At 36.5% G+C, this 19,672-nt stretch overlaps 1 protein-coding gene across 2 annotated transcripts in view; it reads left to right on the forward strand.

Moving 5' to 3' along the window:
* The window catches only part of CDK17 (cyclin dependent kinase 17), an 87,904-nt gene that overhangs the window by 21,965 nt on the left and 46,267 nt on the right, over positions 1 to 19,672 (forward strand). The window contains exon 1 of one of the 2 annotated variants that reach the window (XM_019732145.3): positions 13,619 to 13,788. The exons of the other annotated variant lie outside the window; for it this stretch is intronic. The gene's annotated coding sequence lies outside the window, so the exon portion shown is untranslated. Of the gene's footprint in view, positions 1 to 13,618; positions 13,789 to 19,672 lie in introns of those variants that run through there. 2 annotated transcript variants of the gene reach the window in all.

The following is a 19,672-nucleotide window of genomic DNA, read 5'->3' on the forward strand; positions in this document are numbered from 1 at the left end:
TATCAGTGGCCAATTGGCAGTTATATCAGTGGCCAATTGGCTAACTGGCTACAGCTGACGGCCAGCTACTACCCGAGCCAGCACCCCTCCACGTGAGGCCGAGAGCCTGGAAACTGCTCTCTGAGGCTCTGTCCCCACATATACTATAGTTATGGATTGTGTTACAAGTTTCAAGTATTTTGGAAGACATACAATGTTTCCCCAAAAATAAGACCAAGCTGGACAATCAGCCCTAATGCGTCTTGGAGCAAAAATTAATATAAGACCCGGTCTTATTTTACTGTAATATAAGACCAGGTCTTTTCTAACATAATGTAATACCGGGTCTTACATTAATTTTTGCTCCAAAAGACGCTTTAGAGCTGATTATCTGACCAGGTCTTATTTTCGGGGAAACACTGTAGATGGTTGCATGCTTGCAGAGACCTCTGTGTATTTAAGAAGGCAAGTGAAGGTATACTAGAAGGTCTGATTAATTTGTGGCTTTCATTCTCCCTGTAAGACTACTATTGGCTGACTGATAGCCATGGCATGTTTAATGCAAACTGGTGGCTGGTAGGCTTTTCTTTAGTTTGACCTTACATTCTTTTCCTACCAGTGGTTGTATACCAGCTGTATATGTTATTGTAATTATATAATTTAATCAAATCTTACCTAAACCAATAAAATATCGATGCGTAATTTTCTGTGAAAATTTTGGAAAGACTCAATAAGGCAGGTTGCTAAAAATGGGAAAAAAACCCCAAATTTGTGGAGTTAGATGTAAGGAAGAATTAAAATCCTGGAAAGGTCATACAAATCTAAAAGAGTTTGGCATTCAGTGCTGGACAGGTGTTTTCAACTTTTCCCTTCACTTTTAAAGAAATCCATGAAAAATTGTAGACTGTGTTGACACCTGGTTTATGTCTTTGTCTCACAGCAAAAGATTGGTAAGCACATTTGAATGTTTTAAGTTAATATGCGTAAGGCACATGGGTGTAATTTTTTTTCTTCCCATTTTGTGATTCCCTAAATTACCAACTTGATTAGTGGACTGACCCCGAGTCAGTTGATTCACCAATTCTTATTTTTATTGAATGAACCCTCTATCAGATATTTTTCTTGAACTTTAACTTGAAAGAAAGTAGTAAGACTGAAGCACTGTTTCAAACTTTAACATGGATTTTGTAATAAAATTAGAATAATGCTGTGAATTCATGGTTAATACCACACTAATAATGGTCATACAATTTTGTATGCCAGCCATTTCCTTTAAGAAGACTTTGTAGTTACCTAGGTTTTGGGATCCTCTTATGATTTTTTCTAAGAAAGCTTTGTTTGCCCCCTTTCTTTTAAAAACAGAGCAGGTTCCTTTTAAATGACCTCTTCCAGGAATCAGCTGATGCTTCTAAGGCAGATTCTTGAGCCATTGTAATGGTTTCATATACAGGTGTCAAAATATTTTTTATTGAATATTACACTAAAATGTGGAACACTTCAACAATTATGGCTTACTTGGGAAATTAAAAGGAGGATATTTCCTATTTATGTTTATTTTACTTTTTAGGGAGCTGAAAATACCTTTTAAGAATTAGTGGTAAAGTATTGGCCTGCACTCCAATCTTAGGAGGCACAGTGCCCAGAGACTGCCCCAAAGCTTTTTCCTGGCTGCCTACTCTGGAGCAGCTGACTAACCAGCTGCGGAGCACATTGATCTGGTCATAATTGCTTTCATCCTGGAGCAGAGCAAGTTAACACAATTTAAATCAAGAGCCACTTTTGAAGATCCTGACCTCAGGATAACCTCTCATTTCCTACCTTTGAAAGAGGGAACAATTCCAATCACCTCCCAGCTTCTAACCACAAAATTGCACAGGAACATATAGCCACATCTAAAGATTGTGACCTCTTGACTTTTTTACTTTCTACAGGTAAATTCAGAATGGGATCTTTTCAGTTTTCCTTTGGAGTAAAAGGAATAATAGTCTTTACTTACTGTTTTTCGTTGAACAGAGAGATAATTTTTCCTCTACTAATTTTTTTCCTATTGAAATTTTCCAAGATCATTCCTATATATGCAGCATAGATGAAATATGCCTGAGACAATGTTTGTAAACTCACCCTTTTCCTAAAAATGCATATCAGAGTGTGACAGCTCTTGTCTGTGTTAGATAACAGGACCAGTGTTTCTTGATACATACATTTTTAGATCATTGCTTCCTTTTGATAAATCTAGGCCTCCGATTCTCTGAATACTCCTACCAGTCACTATAATGGTTTTACTAAGCTTTAGTTTCTAGAGATTTCAACTTTGTTTCTGCTATGACTCACATGACAGTATAGATAATTTCACATATGGAAAACCATAACTAACTGTAGATAAGAGGGACTGCGAGCTATGAGCAATTTCCAATGCGTAAGCTGTAAACCTACTCTTCTCTCCCATTCATTATTTAGAGTGACATTATTATAGGAATAACTGAATCTGCTCATTCATTAACTATAACTCACATATTCTTTATTTCAGCGGTTAGTAAGAAAATTATATTTTGTGATGACCCATAAGTTCTTGAACCTCTTTAATAGCTTTTTCCTGGATGATACTGAAGGTAGAGCTGAATTTCCAGTTCCCTCCTTAAAATGGAGGAGTAATTTACTAATCTTAATTTTTTTTTTGAGGCAGTTTTTGAAGTTCATTTGTGAAACATAGAGGAAAATATTTTCATTTCCCCATTTTTAGGGAGTAAAGTAAAAGACCAAGCATACTGAAGTGATTTCCTATAATACTTGCTGTCTTTCTTGATAGTACTCACTGATAAGTGTTGTTGTGAGGATATGAAAGATAACAAGATAGATGGAAAGAGAACAGCATAAAAAACAAATGGAACACAGCCAGATGATTTAACATGTGTATAATTGGAGCCCTTGATTTGCCATGGTCTGAAAGTTTGTGTTCCCCCCCCCCCCCCAAATTTTATATGTTGAAATTTTAATGCCCGATGTGACGTTCTTAGGAGGTGGGGGCCTTTGGGTGATGACTTGGTCAAGAGGATGGAGCCCTCATGCATGAGCTTAATGTTACTGTAAAAGACACCCCGCCTCCCCTGCCTAGACAGTTCCCTAGTCTCTTCCATCATGTGAGTATACAGTGAGAATTCTGCAACCCAGAAGAGCTCATGTGACTGTGCTGGCGCTTTGACCTCAGACTTCCAGCCTCCACAACTGTGAGAAGTAAATTTCTGTTGTTTATAAGCTACCTAGTCTGTGATATTTTGTTATAGCATCCTGAACAAACTAAGACATTGATGAAATGGATAGGAGAAAGGGGCAGAAATAATATTTGAAGAAATAGTGGCTGTTTTTCGAAACTGTTAAGACATCAAACCACTGATCTCAGTGAACCCAAAAAAGGATATGTAACAAAGAAAACCACACTTAGCCTTAGTGTCTCAGAAACTTTTTCACAGCACCACTAAGCCAAAAGAAATAACTAACAGTTCTCTTTATTAAATAGTTAGGTCCAAACAGCTTAATAGTAGCAGTTAGTACATTATCTGACAGATGTAGTTGTGTTTCCCTAAGCACACAGTTGGAATAACAGTGCTAAAACCCACATGAAAAGAGAAAAGTCTTACAAGCAGTTATAGGGTGGAAAAGATGTTATTTACAGGGAAATAATAAGAATTTTGAAACTTGACTTTGCAACAGATTACGGAAGTCAGAAGATGATGTAGTGACATCTTTAAAAGTGCCGAAAGAAAAACCTGCCAACCAATAATTTATACTCAGTTAAAATATCCCTCAAAAATCAAAATGAAACAAGGATATTCTTAGGTAAACAAAGCTGAGAGAAGTCATTTCAGCAGCGCTTCTGGACTTTGGGACATATAACGGAAATTCACCAGGCTAAAGAAAAACAATTATCAAATGGAAGCATGATGGAAAGGCTAAATATGGTGGCAAGACTACTGACTGCTTAAACCAACAGTATTAACAATGTCTAGTATAACAGTGTTATATTGAAAAACAATATATAACACGTGTAGAAGTAATTATATGACAGCAATAGCAAAGAGACATAAATGGAATTAAATTGTAAGAATCTCTCATTGTTTATGACATGGTATAAATACCAATTTAAAATATAAAATAAAGATGCATTTTTGTATCTTTTACAGTAACCACTGAAAGAATGGTGCTAAAAGATAACAGGCCTATAGAATACATAAAATAGAATGGTAAAAACTACTTGATTAATACAAAAGAAGGAAGGAAAGGAAGAACAAAGGACAGAACAGTGGGACAAGTGGAAAACAAATAGAAAGATGGTAGACTTAAACTCACTTGTATCAATCATTAAATGCAAATGGACTAAATGTTCTCATCTAGCTGAATAAAAAAGCAAAATCCAATGATATGCCGAAATATTTGTTCTTTAAAAGATACCATTTCTTAACAAAAAGGCAAGCCACAGAACAGGAAGAACAATATTTGCAATACATATGTCTGACAAAGGACTTATATAATACTTAAAGAAATCTTAATAATACAAATAACTCAATTAAAAGTGGACCAAAGATTTAAAGAAGCTGTATGAATGGATAATAAACATGAAAAGATGGTCAACGTCATTAGTCACTTGGAAAATGCAAACTGAAATGACAGTGAGATGTCACTCATCAGAAGAGCTAAAATTAAAAAAGCTAGATAGTATCAATGTTTATGAGGATGTGTAGTAACTGGAAGGTAAACATTGTTGGTGGCAATATAAATGGTATAGCCACTTTGGAAAATTGGATATTCCTTAGAAAGTTAAACATAACATATCTATCATATGACCTAGCAAAAAATATTTGTGTAGGAATGTTCATAGGAACTTTAATCACAATATTCGAAAACTGAAAACAACCCCAGGGTCCATTAACAGGCAAATGAAAAAAAATGTGCTCTATCCATTCAATGGACTACTTTTCAGCAACAAAAAGAAACAGACTGCTAATCCACACAGCATGGGTTAATCTCAGAATCACTATGCTGAGTCAAGAAGTCACACATGTAAGAGTACATGCTCTTTTATGATTCAGTTTACATGAAATTCTAAAGAATGTACTACCGTAAGTGGATGCTTGATCACCTGCCAACACTATGAGCACTCTTTCAGTTTGCAAAGTTCAAAAAACAATGTTTATTTTTTTTAAAGTTACGATATCTTACACAAGTAGCACCTCATGGAACCTCTAGGATTCTGTGGAATCCCACTTGAAAAGTTCTGTACTAGGAGTTGTGATTATAATAATGCTAGTTGATGACATATTTACTTCCTTTCAAAACTGAAGGTGATGTGAGTGTTGATTAGATATATAGGGTGAGTCATTTTTGTAATTGTCTTTGTCACCTCAAGTATCTTTTGGAGGTAAATAGCATATAAGTTTATAAATGTCTGAGGTCTGGCTTCTTCCATTAATGTACCTTGGATGCTGAGAAGATACATCTGGAACTTCTAATTTATGGTGTGGAAATATTTTTGTGGGTTTCCAAACCCCCATCCTGCAACACACAGCATAGCAACAATTCATGAGAGGTGAAATAAATTTCTCAAAGACCAAAACTATTTTTGTGTTTAATGTCTCTATTAATATTGTCATCACAATGGGCTACATTTGACGGCTTGCATTCTGAAATAAAAGTAGTAAGTATGTGATTACAGCAGGGGTCCGCAAGCTACAGCCCTAGACTAAGAATGGCTTTACATTTTAAAAGGTTTTTTAAAAAGTTTGGCAAAGGCTATATGTGGCCCACAAAACCTAAAATATTTATCAGGTAATTTAAAGATCAAGTTTGCTGACATTGAAACTAGAGAATTCTCTCATATAGTTACTTTCAGAACCAAGATTTTATAAAAATGAAAAGTGTGCTATAAATATTTTATGTTCAATTTTCATGTGAGAAAGCAGACTTTATCATAAACATAATTATTTTAACAGCTTTGTTGAAATATATAATATGTACTGTAAAGCTCACCCCTTTAAAATGTACAATTCAGTGATTTTTAATACATTTACAGTTGTCACCATACACAATCATCACCTTAATCTAATTTTAGAACATTTCCACCACACTCCCCAAAAATCTTTGTACCTGTTCCTCCTCATCCTCTCCCATCCTCCTGCCTTAGCCCTGCAAAGGTTAAATGAAATCATTTAGCCCACCAGTTTGAAAAGAACAGAGGTGAACTAAGGTTAATCTTTATGCTGTCTCTAGAAAAAGGGATTTGTTGAGTGAATACTAAGGTAAACAAAGCGATAAGAAAAATTAAGAAAAATAGAAACAGAAATTTAAGAAACCAAAATACTTACACACTCTAAAACAATGTAATAGTAATTGACAATGAAGAAGTTATTGATCAAAGTATATTCTAAAATAATATCCTTTAGCAGTTCATTAGATTATTAATGTTTAGAGTTCTTTCAGTAAGTTGTAAAAGTTCATGAAAGAACTAATGAAGTCATAGTTTAATTTTTAGCATTTTTTCTTAATGGTTTATGCAACAATACTGTGTTCTATAATTGATGGAATCTTAGATTTTGTGAAATATGGTGTGTTTGAAATGATATAAGTCACCTATTCCAGAGAAATACTCAGAACATTTCAGACAATAAAAATATTAAAATCACTAGGAAAAGATTTGGTATAAAGGAAAAATATATTTACATTTGTAAGTAATGAAATAACATTCATCTGAAATTTTAGCAATTCAGACCTTTCATTAAGCCACACTAATCTTTTCCTATGATGATTTTTGAATAGATGAGAGTTTAAAGTTTTCACACAGACACTAATTTGAGTCTTAAGATTTTTTTCCGACTGTTCAGATTCTGATTTTGTTTTGGAATATCTGTACATTGCCCAATTATATTATAGAGTACAGAAAGGGTCATTCTTTTAAAGTTTGAGGTATTAAAATAGATGCCCTTGTTATGGTATTGATTATATAATTTCCTCAGACGTCATGAGATGAAGCAAATAGCTTAATTTAATTAGTGTATTGTAATTATAAATATTTTGCAGGCTATTATCTTAAGTATCTGGAATGGAGAAATAAAATTATATAGGTGTGCTGGCTATTAAGGCATTATTCTGTCTGCTTTAGATTCACCCTTCCAAACTTTACTTTGTGGTGTGGGAACTGGGAGCCTAGAAACTGTAGTTCTCTCTCGCTAGCTTTTTCCTGCAACAGTCAGTATCTCCAAGCAACAGGACTTCCCCTGGGCAGGAATAGGACTGACAAATGCCTCCAATTTGACGTTTTCCTACACTCATACGCACGTATAACTATCCTCATTACATCCCCTCTGAGATACCAACATCAGCTAGCCATTTTCTCCCTCTCAGAGATCCAGGTCCCAGCTTTGTAGGAACCCTCCTTCATACTCTAGTTTCTTAGTGTTCTTTGAAGAGTGGTTTCTTCTCAGAGATCTGGGTTCCAATTTCATAGGGTTTCTCCTCCAAGTCTCTTAGTAGTTGTTTTTTGTTTTTTTTTTTGTAAACCAGAAATTTTAATTTTTTATTACTTTTGTCTTTATTAAATTTATTGTAGTGACATTGCTTAGTAAAATATAGGTTTCAAGTGTACATTTCTATAATACGGCATCTATATATTGCATTGTGTGCTCACCACCCAGTCAGTTCTCCTCCCATCACCATGTATTTGACCCCCTTTTTCCTCTTCTACTATGTCTCCTCCCTTGCTCTCTGGTAACCACAAAACTGTTGTCTATGTCTATGATTTTTTGTTTGTCTTGTTTGTTGCTTTCAGTTTTATACGCCATATATGAATGAAGTCATAAGGTTTTTGACTTTTTCTGACTTATTTCGCTTAGCATGCTAATCTCACGGTCCATCCATGTCTCAAATGGCAGTATTTCATCTTTTCTTACGGCTGAGTAATGTTCCATTGTACATAGGTACCACATCTTCTTTATTCAGTCATCTATCGAAGGACAGTTTGGTTGTTTCCATGACTTGGCCACCATGAATAATGCTGCAGTGAACATGGTACATATATTTTTAGCCTCTTGGTTTTAATAATTTTAACCACTTCCCTTTGTTTCTCTCAGCTTTGGGGGTCCCAGCTGCTTCCTGAAATTACTCTCTCTCTGATAGTCTGTGTTCTCTTCTTTTGTCTTTTCAGTTCTCCAATTCCTGGTTAACAACTAGTACTAAATTCTCTCTGTTAAAATTACCGGTGTAGTTTCTGTCTTTTGACTGATCCCCTGAAACTGGTCAAAATAATAGGCCTTTCTTTGCAAACCAAAGTCCTGGAGATCACATTAAGCTACTCTGCATTTAGTAGTTGTTGAGCCTCTGCAATGTGCGGGGCCTTTCCTTGTTCTTTGTATCCTCTGTCAGGTGTGCTCATCTGTGGTCCCAGAGCTTCTTGAAAATACATCGTTATTGCAGTTTATTGTCGTCTGTGCTTTTCTGTATTTCTCACCTTGAGGCCAGTGTTAGTGTCTTTTGTCTCTCTGTCCCTAGTTCCTAAAACAGGATTTGTACATACTAGATACTCAGTAGTGTTTTAATTAATGAACATGCTTGTAGGTAATGGTTTTAAAGGGAAGAAGTCATGATAAAAATTATCTGATGAAGGAAAGGATCTTATTTTGGTAATTTTTGGCACCTGAGCTCTTCAGATATTGAGATGTTTAAACCAAATATTAATGTGGCATCAAAGATTATATAATACCCCTCCAAAAATCATACCTGAGGCTTGATTGGGCCTCTCTGGTTCAATTGTTCTAGTTCAGTTGTTTGTGAGATTAAATATGACTCACTCTCACCAGCACATCTTCACCAACTCTTGCACGACTCTGTGCCAGGGAAGAATCTATATGGATCCATCATGATACCTCTCAGGTTATCAGGCCTCTGCTTAATATGTCTCACTTTAATTAAGCCTTCAAGCTTCCCTTTCACTTTCATCATTAGTACTAACTATATGCTAGACACAGGACCACCCAGAGGGTTTCCAAGTCTTCTAGTTATGTTGATTACAATATACATCCCTCTCCTTTATTTAGTGAGGTCACCCTGGCCTACATGTGTCTCTATTCCATACCCTTTTCTTTATCATGTTGCACCTTTATAGGTACCCATGCCATTCCTATGTCATATCAGGCTCCCTCCCCGTCAGTTTAAATCAAACAATTTAAATCTATAGTTAATATTTTCCAACATGATAGTTTGGGGGACATCTTTATTTTTACTTTATGTCCTTGTCCTTTGTCGTGGAGGATCTGTTGATCAAGTAACTATGTATAATTTTAATGTCTTATTCTACAATACTGAAATTTAAAAAAATATTTCCTTGAAATTAATTTGTGGAGGGATATAGATTTTTTTTTAATCTTTCAGAATTTTGATGGCGATTTGGCTTGCACTTGATAGTTTATTTGCTGTTTGAGTATTTATGCTGTTAAATCTTTTGGAAATCAATTATGTTTGTTATTTTTAATCTTGAATTTTTAATACATCGTAGTATGTTAACATTTCATTCTGCTTATTCCAAACACTAAAACATTGTGAAATTTTGAAAATTATTCACATATAGTCTGCCTCTTCTCTTGGGAAAATGGTAGCAATTCCTGCCCACTTAAAATTAGGCATGGCCATGTAACTTGATTAGGCAATGAAGTGTGAGTAAAAGTAATCTGTGGTATTCCTAGATGGAAGCTTTAAGAGTTAGTATGTGCTTTGCAACACTCTCCCCTTCATATGGTGGCTTCTGCTTCAGCCTAGGTCCTTGAATATTTGAAGAAGAGCCCCAGTCAACTCTCAGTGGATATATAGCGCGAAAGAATAAAATGTTAGTTATTTTAAACCACCGAGATTTGTTGGTGTTTGTTACTGTAATATAACCCAGACAAACCTGACTTACACAACCGTGTTTCCCCGAAAATAAGACCTAGCCGGATCATCAGCTCTAATGCGTCTTTTGGAGCAAAAATTAATATAAGACCCGGTCTTAGTAAAATATTATAAGACCGGGTCTTTATACTGTACTATACTATACTATACTATGCTATACTGTAATATAACATAATACCGGGTCTTACATTAATCTTTGCTCCTAAAGACGCATTAGAGCTGATGGTCCTGCTAGGTCTTATTTTCGGGGAAACACGGAGTTAGTGTTAATCAATATGACCTTTTTTGTAGGAGCAGCATTTATTGAACAAACACATGTCAGATAAAACAGTTTCCCCAGGATATATATGTGTCTTTTGAAGTTCGGCCTAAGTGGTTGTAATAATTAGTATAAGTTATGGAGAGAATCTGTTGGAATGATTATTTAGGTGCCTTATTTGTGGACAAAACAGTATAGTGACAAGTAATGTTAAAGGGCTAGGAAAAGAAGGGAAGCCAAGAACGAAATGATAGCATCTCCCAAAAGAGACCAGATTTCATACCTGGTAACATTAAAGAGAGGCCATTTGTTTCAGGGAAAAAAAAAAATAAAGTCCATCTCTGACTATAGTCAGTTTTAGAAACTTAACTATTAAGTAACTAGCCTGAAGTTGCATAGCTACTTAAAGGCAGGACTGGGAAAAAGAAATCAGCCCTTTTGTCAGTAGCCTTGTGTCCTTTTATTATTAAGAGGTTTCACTTATTAAGATTTCTGATCCACTCATAATCTTTAATTATGCCTTTCTTTTCATTCCTGTTTTTTTTCCACCTAAACTTATTAACATTTTTCACCAATTTGCACAGAATTGTGTTAATCATAGTTCTTGGCTCATGACACATTATCCTCACTGGTCTGTGCATGATTTGCTTATCTAATGTATTTATTTATACATCACTAAAATAATTAATATCTGATCCAACTTCTCAAACATTACCAGTAACATATCTTCCTATGTGTTCTCCTTGCCTCTCCCTATGGTAGCTATCATCCTGAACTTTGTGTTTCAGTCTTTCGCATTTTATAAATGTTTTATCATTTATATGTTTACCTAAACAATATATTGTTTTATTTTTGTTTTTATAAAAAGTATACTAAGTGTCTTCTGGGTTTGCTTTTTTGGTTAAATATTATGTTACTAATATTCATTCTTGTTGCATATGTTTATAGTTCATTCATTTTTACCACTGTATAGTCTTCCATTCTGCAGACTTACCATAATTTATCCATTTTCCTGTTTATAGACATTTGAGTTGTTTGTAGCATTATGCTATCACAGACATGTTGACATGAACATTTCTGTTCATATTTTTGGATTAACATATGTTAAAAGTTTCTCTTGAATATGTACCCAGAATAAGAGTTGCAGGATCATAGGGTGTGTAATGTTTAACTTTACAAGGTTGTACCTAATTAATTTCCACCATTGTTATAATAATGCTGTTTATTTATGTCATTTTTTTCTTGACCAGGATTGCCAGAGGTTTGTGTGTTTCATTAATCTTTTTGAAAGAATCAGGCTTGTTAATTATGAAGCTTGTTGTAGTTATTTCGATAATAAATTATCATGGCTTAAACTAAGGCCTAGCAGTAGAGATAGAAGACGATGGGATTAAGAAATGTGAAAGATATGAAAGTACCCCGATCTGACTTGATAATCCAATTGGATATGACAGTTCACAGAGTGGAAAAGATAAAGAATGACTTAATAACTTCTGAGTTTCTGGCCTATATGAATCAGGAATGTAAATATAGTTACTTTTTCTGACATTGCAACTGAAAAATGCCCAGGTCACTTTTGTTTTTCTTTCATTAGTTTCTGTGGCATTATTTTCTAATTTTAAAAATAAAGCATTTATTACCTCATGATAGTTGGTGGAATGCTGTGTTTTTGGTACTAATGTTTATATTTCATATAAGCTATACCTTCCTCAAGAAGAATTTGAAGCTATTATTATATTATCATTAGTTTACTCTTAACAAATAAAATAAGCTTGATCGCTCTAGAAAGGACAGAGGTTAGGTACTACACAAATCTCTAGACTCCAGCACTTCCTTTATTGTTTAAAAATGGTTAGTTTTCAAGGGACTGAGTAATTTGAAACCCAGAATAATTGATAGTTTGTTATACTTTCCTGTAGTTGTACTTTGAGAAATACAGTATTTATATGCAAATGTAGGATTAGGAGCCCTCATCACTTGTATATAGAACGATAATTTGAGTTATCTTTTTTGTTTCTGAATTTCAGTGGAGGAATTTAAATTTTTTTTAGAGTACTAATATTTCCTTAGCCACCAGAGATGATTGATTCTCAAGTACAGGAGATGATTTATAGAGCAAGTGTTTTAGCAACAGTTCTTTGTATCTTTCAGGAACTCCTGGCTTTACAATTTAAAGCTTTATTTTTATAGAGAGAATTTGGGAAAATAAATTTACCTGGAGTAAATAATTAAGTTAAAAGAGAATTTCATCCATTTACAAAGATAAAAATTAATGAAATCTTACCATTTTCTTTCCAAATCTTTGCTGCTTTTTCAGTGGGCCTTTTCCTTTTTGTATGTAATCATTTGTGTATCAAAATGAGGCACTACCTCAAGTGATTACAATTGCTCTCTTGGTTCTGCTCTGAGTAAGACTATTATTATCAAAAGCATCAGATGACATTTCTAATAGATGACTTTCTGAATTCACTGAAACTGAACAGCTGTTTTAAACAAATGCCCTTTCTGTGGGGATTTATCATCTGCAAATCAATTGATGATTCATGATAAAAGTATCTACATTTTGAGTGATTTTTGAATCAGGTTTTAATCACATTTTGAATTTTAACTTATAGCCCAGCAGACCATATGCAGAAACACATACTCAAAGAAAATAATTAAAATAAATGTTAGTGGAAAAATATTATCTTCTAAAAAAGCCAGAAGGAATTGGAGGATGATTTATACCAATGAATGTATTGAGATACATTAATAAGCCTGTCAGAGGCTCCTCGGCTACTGGTTTAGGTTTTGTCTAAATTGTTATTGAATCCAGCGGATAAGTAGACTTGTCATTTCATGTACCTGTAGGAGTTCCAATATAGTGAACTAAGTGTTGATCTTTACAACCTTAATAAAGTCAGCCAATCAGATTAAATGTTAAATGAGTTACCACATTGGTGAAACAGTTTTCATGAAAAGTGTAATTTGAGTATTCTCTTTGTTGAATGAATTGCTTGGCTTTGTAATAATCATATAAAAACATTTATGTATTAACTTGGAATTATACTCGCTTGCAATACTACAACTTCATTGTTCTGGACAATATATAACACCTCCCTAAGACTGAGTTTCTTGTGGGCAGAGTTCATATCTTATTTATCTTTTTGCCTTCAGTGCCTCATATATCGCCTGGAACGTGGTAGGGCTTCTATGTGAATGTTTGTTGAATGAATGCATACAAGTTTTTAACAAAAAAAGGGAAAGCTAAGCAGAGGTGTCAGAATGAGACAATGATCTAAAACTTTGCCAGTCAATAGATTGACTTTAGATAGGGAGAAAAATCTTATGTTATGAAAGATGACTAATCTCTCTCTCTCTTTCTCTCTCTCTCTCTCTCTCTCTCTCTCTCTCTCTCTCTCTCTCTCTCTTTCTCTCTCTCTCTTTCCCTCTTCCCTTCTCTCTTTCTTTCAGTGGGTATTTATGAGTGCCTTTTGGATGCCAGGTTTTGTTCTAAATGCTGGATTGTACTAAATACAACAATGAACAAAACATTAAGTCCCTCAAGGAGATGAAATTGTAGTGGAGGGAATCAGCAATATTTAGAATGTCAAGCAGTAAGGCTATGGAGGAAATTGAAACAGGTAAGGGGGACAGAGTGTAACCTGGATATAGAGTTGTCACTGTTTTATGCAGGGTGACCAGGGAAGTGATGTTTGAGTAGAACCCAGAAAGAAGACCAGTTAGGTTGCTCTAAATATTATATTCTAGGCAAAAAGATGATGCAGCTTGGATCGGGGTTTTAGCAGTTCAAGTGGTAAGAAGTGTTCAGACTCTGGATATAATTTCAAGGAGGAGCCTATAAGTGTTGGGATGCATTGATTGTAGAGTATGAAAAAGGGAAGACAATCAGAGTGGGTGATGGACTAGAGTTACCATTTACTGGGATAGTGAAGACTGCAAACGGAGCAGGGTTTGGAGGAGTAGAGACACGTGGGTTATTTTTTCCTTGGTATCTGTTACTGACACTAGACTTTAATTCTTCTGTAGTTTAAGAGTGTTACTTCCTACCTCTGGAAATTCGGTATTATGAAAGAAAACTGAATTGGGATCCATAAAATAGAATTTTAAGACCTGACTCCCACTTTCAGAAACTTGGCCAAACCACTTCATTTTCGGAGCCTTTTCAAACTGTTTCCTTAACTATGAAATGAATTGGTTGGCTCAGATTGAATCTAACATTCCTTTCATTGGTCACAATGTGTTTCTCTATTCATTCTTTTTGGAACTGCTTTGATGACTTATCCTTTATCCACTTATTAATTGTAGACAGTTCTCATGTTTCTGACCTTCTCATTACACATATTCTTCCTGGCTTCAATTTTATAAATGTAACTCTCAGATCCACACTTTAAACTTGGGCCTCTTTTCTGAGTTCTAGATTCATTGAAATTTGTTTCGGTGGATTCAATCCTGAATTCATTTATTCCCCCTAAACTTGCCTTTCTTCCTGTGTCAGCTATTGGCAATTTTGATTATATGATATACTATTAATAGCTGACCATTATTAACCTTATTGAATTATTAATGTTCCATTTGTTAAACAGTTTAGTTAGAATTAAGTTTGGGGACACCAGTCAAGATGGTGGAGTAGGAAAACACTGTGCTTACCTTCTCTCAATGACCATATCAGAATTACAACTAAACTACAGAACAAACATTATTGAGAATCACCTGACGTCTAGCTGAACTGAAGTCCTACAACTAAGGACATAAGAAGCCATCTTGAGGACAGAAGAATCCATCTTGAGACTGGTAGGAGGGGCAGAGACATGGAACGGGCTGGTCCCACACCTGTGTGTGACCATTAAAAATTAAGAGGGATATCTCAGCTGTGGAGGTCCCCCCTGAGGGATTCCAGGCCCACACCAGGCTTCCCAGCCCAGAATTCCAGTGCTGGGGAGAGAAGTCCCCATAACTTCTGACTGAAAACCGGTGGAGATGGTGGCTAAGTGAGACTAGGGCACTCCTCCAAAGGGCCCACTCATGGACTTACTCTCTTACAGACACTCAATATGAGTTCCAGCTTTGATCTGAGCTCCAGCTTTGAACTGAGCTCCAGCTCTGGGGCAGTAGCTTGAAAGGCATCAGAGATAAATAGGGAGGAACGGAGTCGTCTGGCTTCAGAGTGAGAGCTGGAGGGGCAGCGTTCTCCCAGACAGAGAAGCTGGCGAAAACCATTGTTTCTTTGTTGAGCCCTCCCTCCCAGCATGAGGACTCACGTTGCTGCCATATCTGAGTCTCCATCAACTTTGCTAACATCCTTCATTCGCCCACTCTGGTTCCCTGAAACCCCACGCCACCCAACTTTCAGGCCCACTCAAGCCGTTTCTAGTGGTTTTTCCAAATAAATGGCTTGTCTTGGCTCATCCTGCAGACTTTCATAAAATCTCTTAAAGGTTCACAAAACCCAAACAAGCAGCATCTGGCTTTGGCACGTCCTATACCTCTGGCTGAGCAGCCCTAAGCCTGGCACTAGCGACAGCCAACCTCAGTTCGCAGCTTGGCCTTTTGAGACCTCTAAGCCAAGTGTGAGTGGTGGCCAACAGCGGATTGCTTTGTGGCTCATGCCAGGTGGCCTTGGGTAGGGCACAGGCTGCGGCTGAAGTTGGCTGCAGTGGGTCCCCTCCCAGAAGGTCCTCGGGCAGGCATGCCTGGTAGCCAGTTTTAGACCCAGATGGAGCATCACCTGGCCACCTCTGGGACAACACACCCAAAGGGCACACTGGGCAGGCGCCAGAGCCCTGTTAAAGCAAATCCTGCTGTGTAGGGTCAGCCCCTAGCACAACAACAGTTTCTCTATTGTAGTCACAGCCAGTTCTCACAACCAATTAGCCCAAGGATCAGTTCCTCCCATTAACATGCGAACAGCAACCAAGGCTCAACTATAACAGGAGGGTACACACCATCCATACAAGGGTCACACCTGGAGTACCTGGCTCAGGTGACCAGGAAGATTGAGCCACTGAGCCCCACAGCACACCTACTACATAAGGCTACTCTACTAAGATTGGGCGATGTAGCAGCCCTACCTAATACATAGAAACACACAGGGAGGCAGCCAAAATGGGGAGACAAAGAAACATGTCTCAAATAAAAGAACAGAACAAAGCTCCAGAAAAAGAACTAAACAGAATAGAGAGAGACAAGCAATCTATGAGGTGCAGAGTTCCAAACACTGGTTATAAGGATGCTCAATGATCTCAACTATAACTTCAAAAAAGAGATAGGGATCATAAAAGTGCAGAAAGAAAACATACAGAAGAACTAGTCAGAAGTGAAGAATACAAAACTGAAATGAAGAATACCTTAGAGGAAATTAACAGATTAGATGTAGCAGAGAATAGGATCAGTGATTTAGAAGATGAGGTAGCAGAAAACACCCAAGAAGAGCAAAAAAAAAGAATCCAAAAATATGAGGATACTTTAAGTGGCCTCTGGGACAGCATCAAGGGTACCAACATTCGCATGATAGGGATACTAGGAATAGAAGAGAGAGAAAGTAATTGAAAATCTATTTGAAGAAATAATGATGGAAAACTTCCCCAACCTAATGAAGGAAATAAATAATTCAAGCCCAGGAAGCACAGAGAGGTCCAAATAAGATGAACCCAAAGAGGCCCACACCAAGACACATCATCATTAAAATGTCAAAGGTTAACGACAGAGAAACTTAAAAGCAGCAAGAGAAAAGCAGTTAGTTACCTATAAGGGAGCTCCCCTAAGACTGTGAACTGCTTTCTCAACAGAAATTTGCGGACCAGAAGGGATTAGCAGGATATACTCAAAGTGATGAAAAGCAAAGATCTACAACCAATACTACTCTACCCAGCAAGGCTATCATTTAGAATCGAAGGACAGGTAAAGAGCTTCTCAGACAAGAAAAAGCTAAAGGAGTTCATAAACACCAAATCAAAGGAATGTTAAAGGGACTTATTTAAGATTAAAAAAACAAAAGATTAAAAATAGGCATGTAAAAGTGGCAATAACTACATTTCTATCAACAGTTACTTTCAATTTAAATGGATTAAATGACCCAATCAAAAGATATAAGAAAATATGATTTTTACATATGTTGCCTACAAGAGACTACTTCAAATATAAAAAGACACACACAGACTGAAATTTAAGGAATGGAAAATTTCATGAAAATGGAAATGGAAAAAATAAGCTGGGGTAGTGATACTTATACCAGCCAAAATAGACCTTAAAACAAAGGCTATATATAACAAGAGACAAAGGAGGACTCAGTAATCCCACTTCTGGGCATTTATCAAAAAAACCCAAAACACTACTTCGACACGTGCATCTTTAAGTTCATTGCAGCATTGTTTACAGTGGCCAAGACGTAGATGGCCACTGTACAGCCTGGATATCTGTCAACAGATGAGTGGATAAAAAGTAGGTGTTACATATATACAGTGGAATATTGCTTGGCCATGAAGGAAATGGGTTCTTGCCATCTGCAGTGGAATGGATGGAGCTGGAGCGTATTGTGCTGAGGGAAGTATGTCAGAGGAAGACAGATGCAATGTGATTTCACTTATATGTGGAATCTGAAGAACAAAATAAACAAAACAAACACATAGATACAGAGAACATTTTGATGGTTGCCAGATGGGAGGGGGTGTTGGGCGTGGTTGAAAAAAGTGAAGGGGTTAAGAAGTACAAATTGGTAGTTACAGAATAGTCATGGGGATGTAAAGTAAAGCATAGGGAATGTAGTCAATCATATGGTAATAACTATGTATAGTGCCAGGTGGGTACTAGACTAGTCAGGGGGATCACTTCTTACATAAATGTCTCACTTCTGTGCTGTACACCTGAAATTAATATAAAATATTGAATGTCAACTGCAATTGAAAAATTAAAACGTTGAGAAAAAGGTGAAGGGGAATAAGAAGTTCAGATTTCTAGATATAAAACAAATAAGTCATGGAGGTGTAATGTACAGCACGGAGAATATACTCAGTAATACTGTGATAGTGTGGTATGGTGTCAGATGGTTGCTGGACTTACCATGGTGATCACTTCTTTAGGTACATAAATGTTGAGTAACTATTGTGTACCCCTGAAACTAATATTGTATGTTAGCTATATTTTAATAAAAATCTTAAAAAGTAAAAAAAAAAAATAAGTTTGGGAAACTAACCTATCAGATCTTAGTGTGATTATGATCCTAAAACCCTTTCATGGTGCCTGTAAGGTCAACACTTAATTGTCATAATACTAAAGTATCATTTGCTGATTTTCAAAAATTGTGTTGACATTTGCTCTGATGGTGCATATGCACTGGTGTATGAAACAACTGGCTCCTCATTTCAAATCATAGCAGGGACAGTCTTCCCTTACATGGATTTACAGGGAAAGAAAGACTTTCACTTAAGTTTTTTGATGAAGCAATGAAATGTATTAATTTTCTTCAATCTTACCCTTGAGTACATGTCTTTCTTAATATTCTGTGTGATAAGATAGGTAACATAAAACATTTCTGCTGGCATGGTATAGCCATACAAGGGAGTAGCAAACATCCATTTAAAAGTATGCTGTATAGTTGCATTCATTTACACAAATGGATGACATTGTTGAGGGGGGAAAGCTGAAATATAATACTTCATAGGAAAACAGCCTAATGTAGGTGAGAACGCTGTTACAGCTTTAATTATATTTAGTTCACTACTGGTATCAAATGTTTTGAGTGCGTCGGGACTTCCCCTCATTTAGGGCTTGGGATCTGAGCACCTGTGAGACTCAGGAACTCTTCATGCTTTCCAGCTCAGTCAACAGTTGGTAAAATTAAGAGCTCTAGGTCTGTTTCACAGCCCAGCTGCTGGGATTTTGAACAGCTGGGACATTTTCTTTTCTCTTTAGCCCTACCCCTGGCTTTTCTGGCCTCTGGAGAAAGCATTCACCTAGTACCCTGACTCGTTCCTGTAGTGGGCATGGATGGGCTTGCGCTTGGTGAAGGCCTGTGCCCCCTGGAGATAGGATTTTTCTCTTAGATCTGCTGCCCTATTCCCAGCATTTTGCAGCCTTACCTCCCACTAACCCCGATGCAGCTCCAATACTTGGAAAGACTCCTTTTGAGAAAGTGCAGATTGCCGTGTGAACAAGGCTGCTCAGAATGCTAATCTGGCTTGCCAGCTCCCGTGGACCCCTTAAAAATTGGTTAAAAGTTGAACTAGTTTTTCCCTTCTATAGCAGGTTTACTTCTGTTACCATGACCCCAGCCTTGTTTTCATTCCTGGAAAGGGCTTGTTCTCTAGAATTTAGTTCATTTATGTTTCTTTGCATCTCAGCTCTCCAAAAACGTATGGTTTTACTTTCTCTGGCTTGTTCTGATTGTTGAGATGGGAGAATAGTCTTTTGGGAGTTTCTGCATCCTAATCATAAGTAGTGGTCCTCATATTTTACTCTATTGTGTCTAAAATAATTGATATAGGTTGACTGTTCACATTGAAATTATTT

This window comes from Rhinolophus sinicus, chromosome 1 (genome assembly GCF_057876585.1).
Source record: "Rhinolophus sinicus isolate RSI-liver-muscle chromosome 1, RSI-T2T, whole genome shotgun sequence".
NCBI lineage: Eukaryota > Metazoa > Chordata > Mammalia > Chiroptera > Rhinolophidae > Rhinolophus > Rhinolophus sinicus.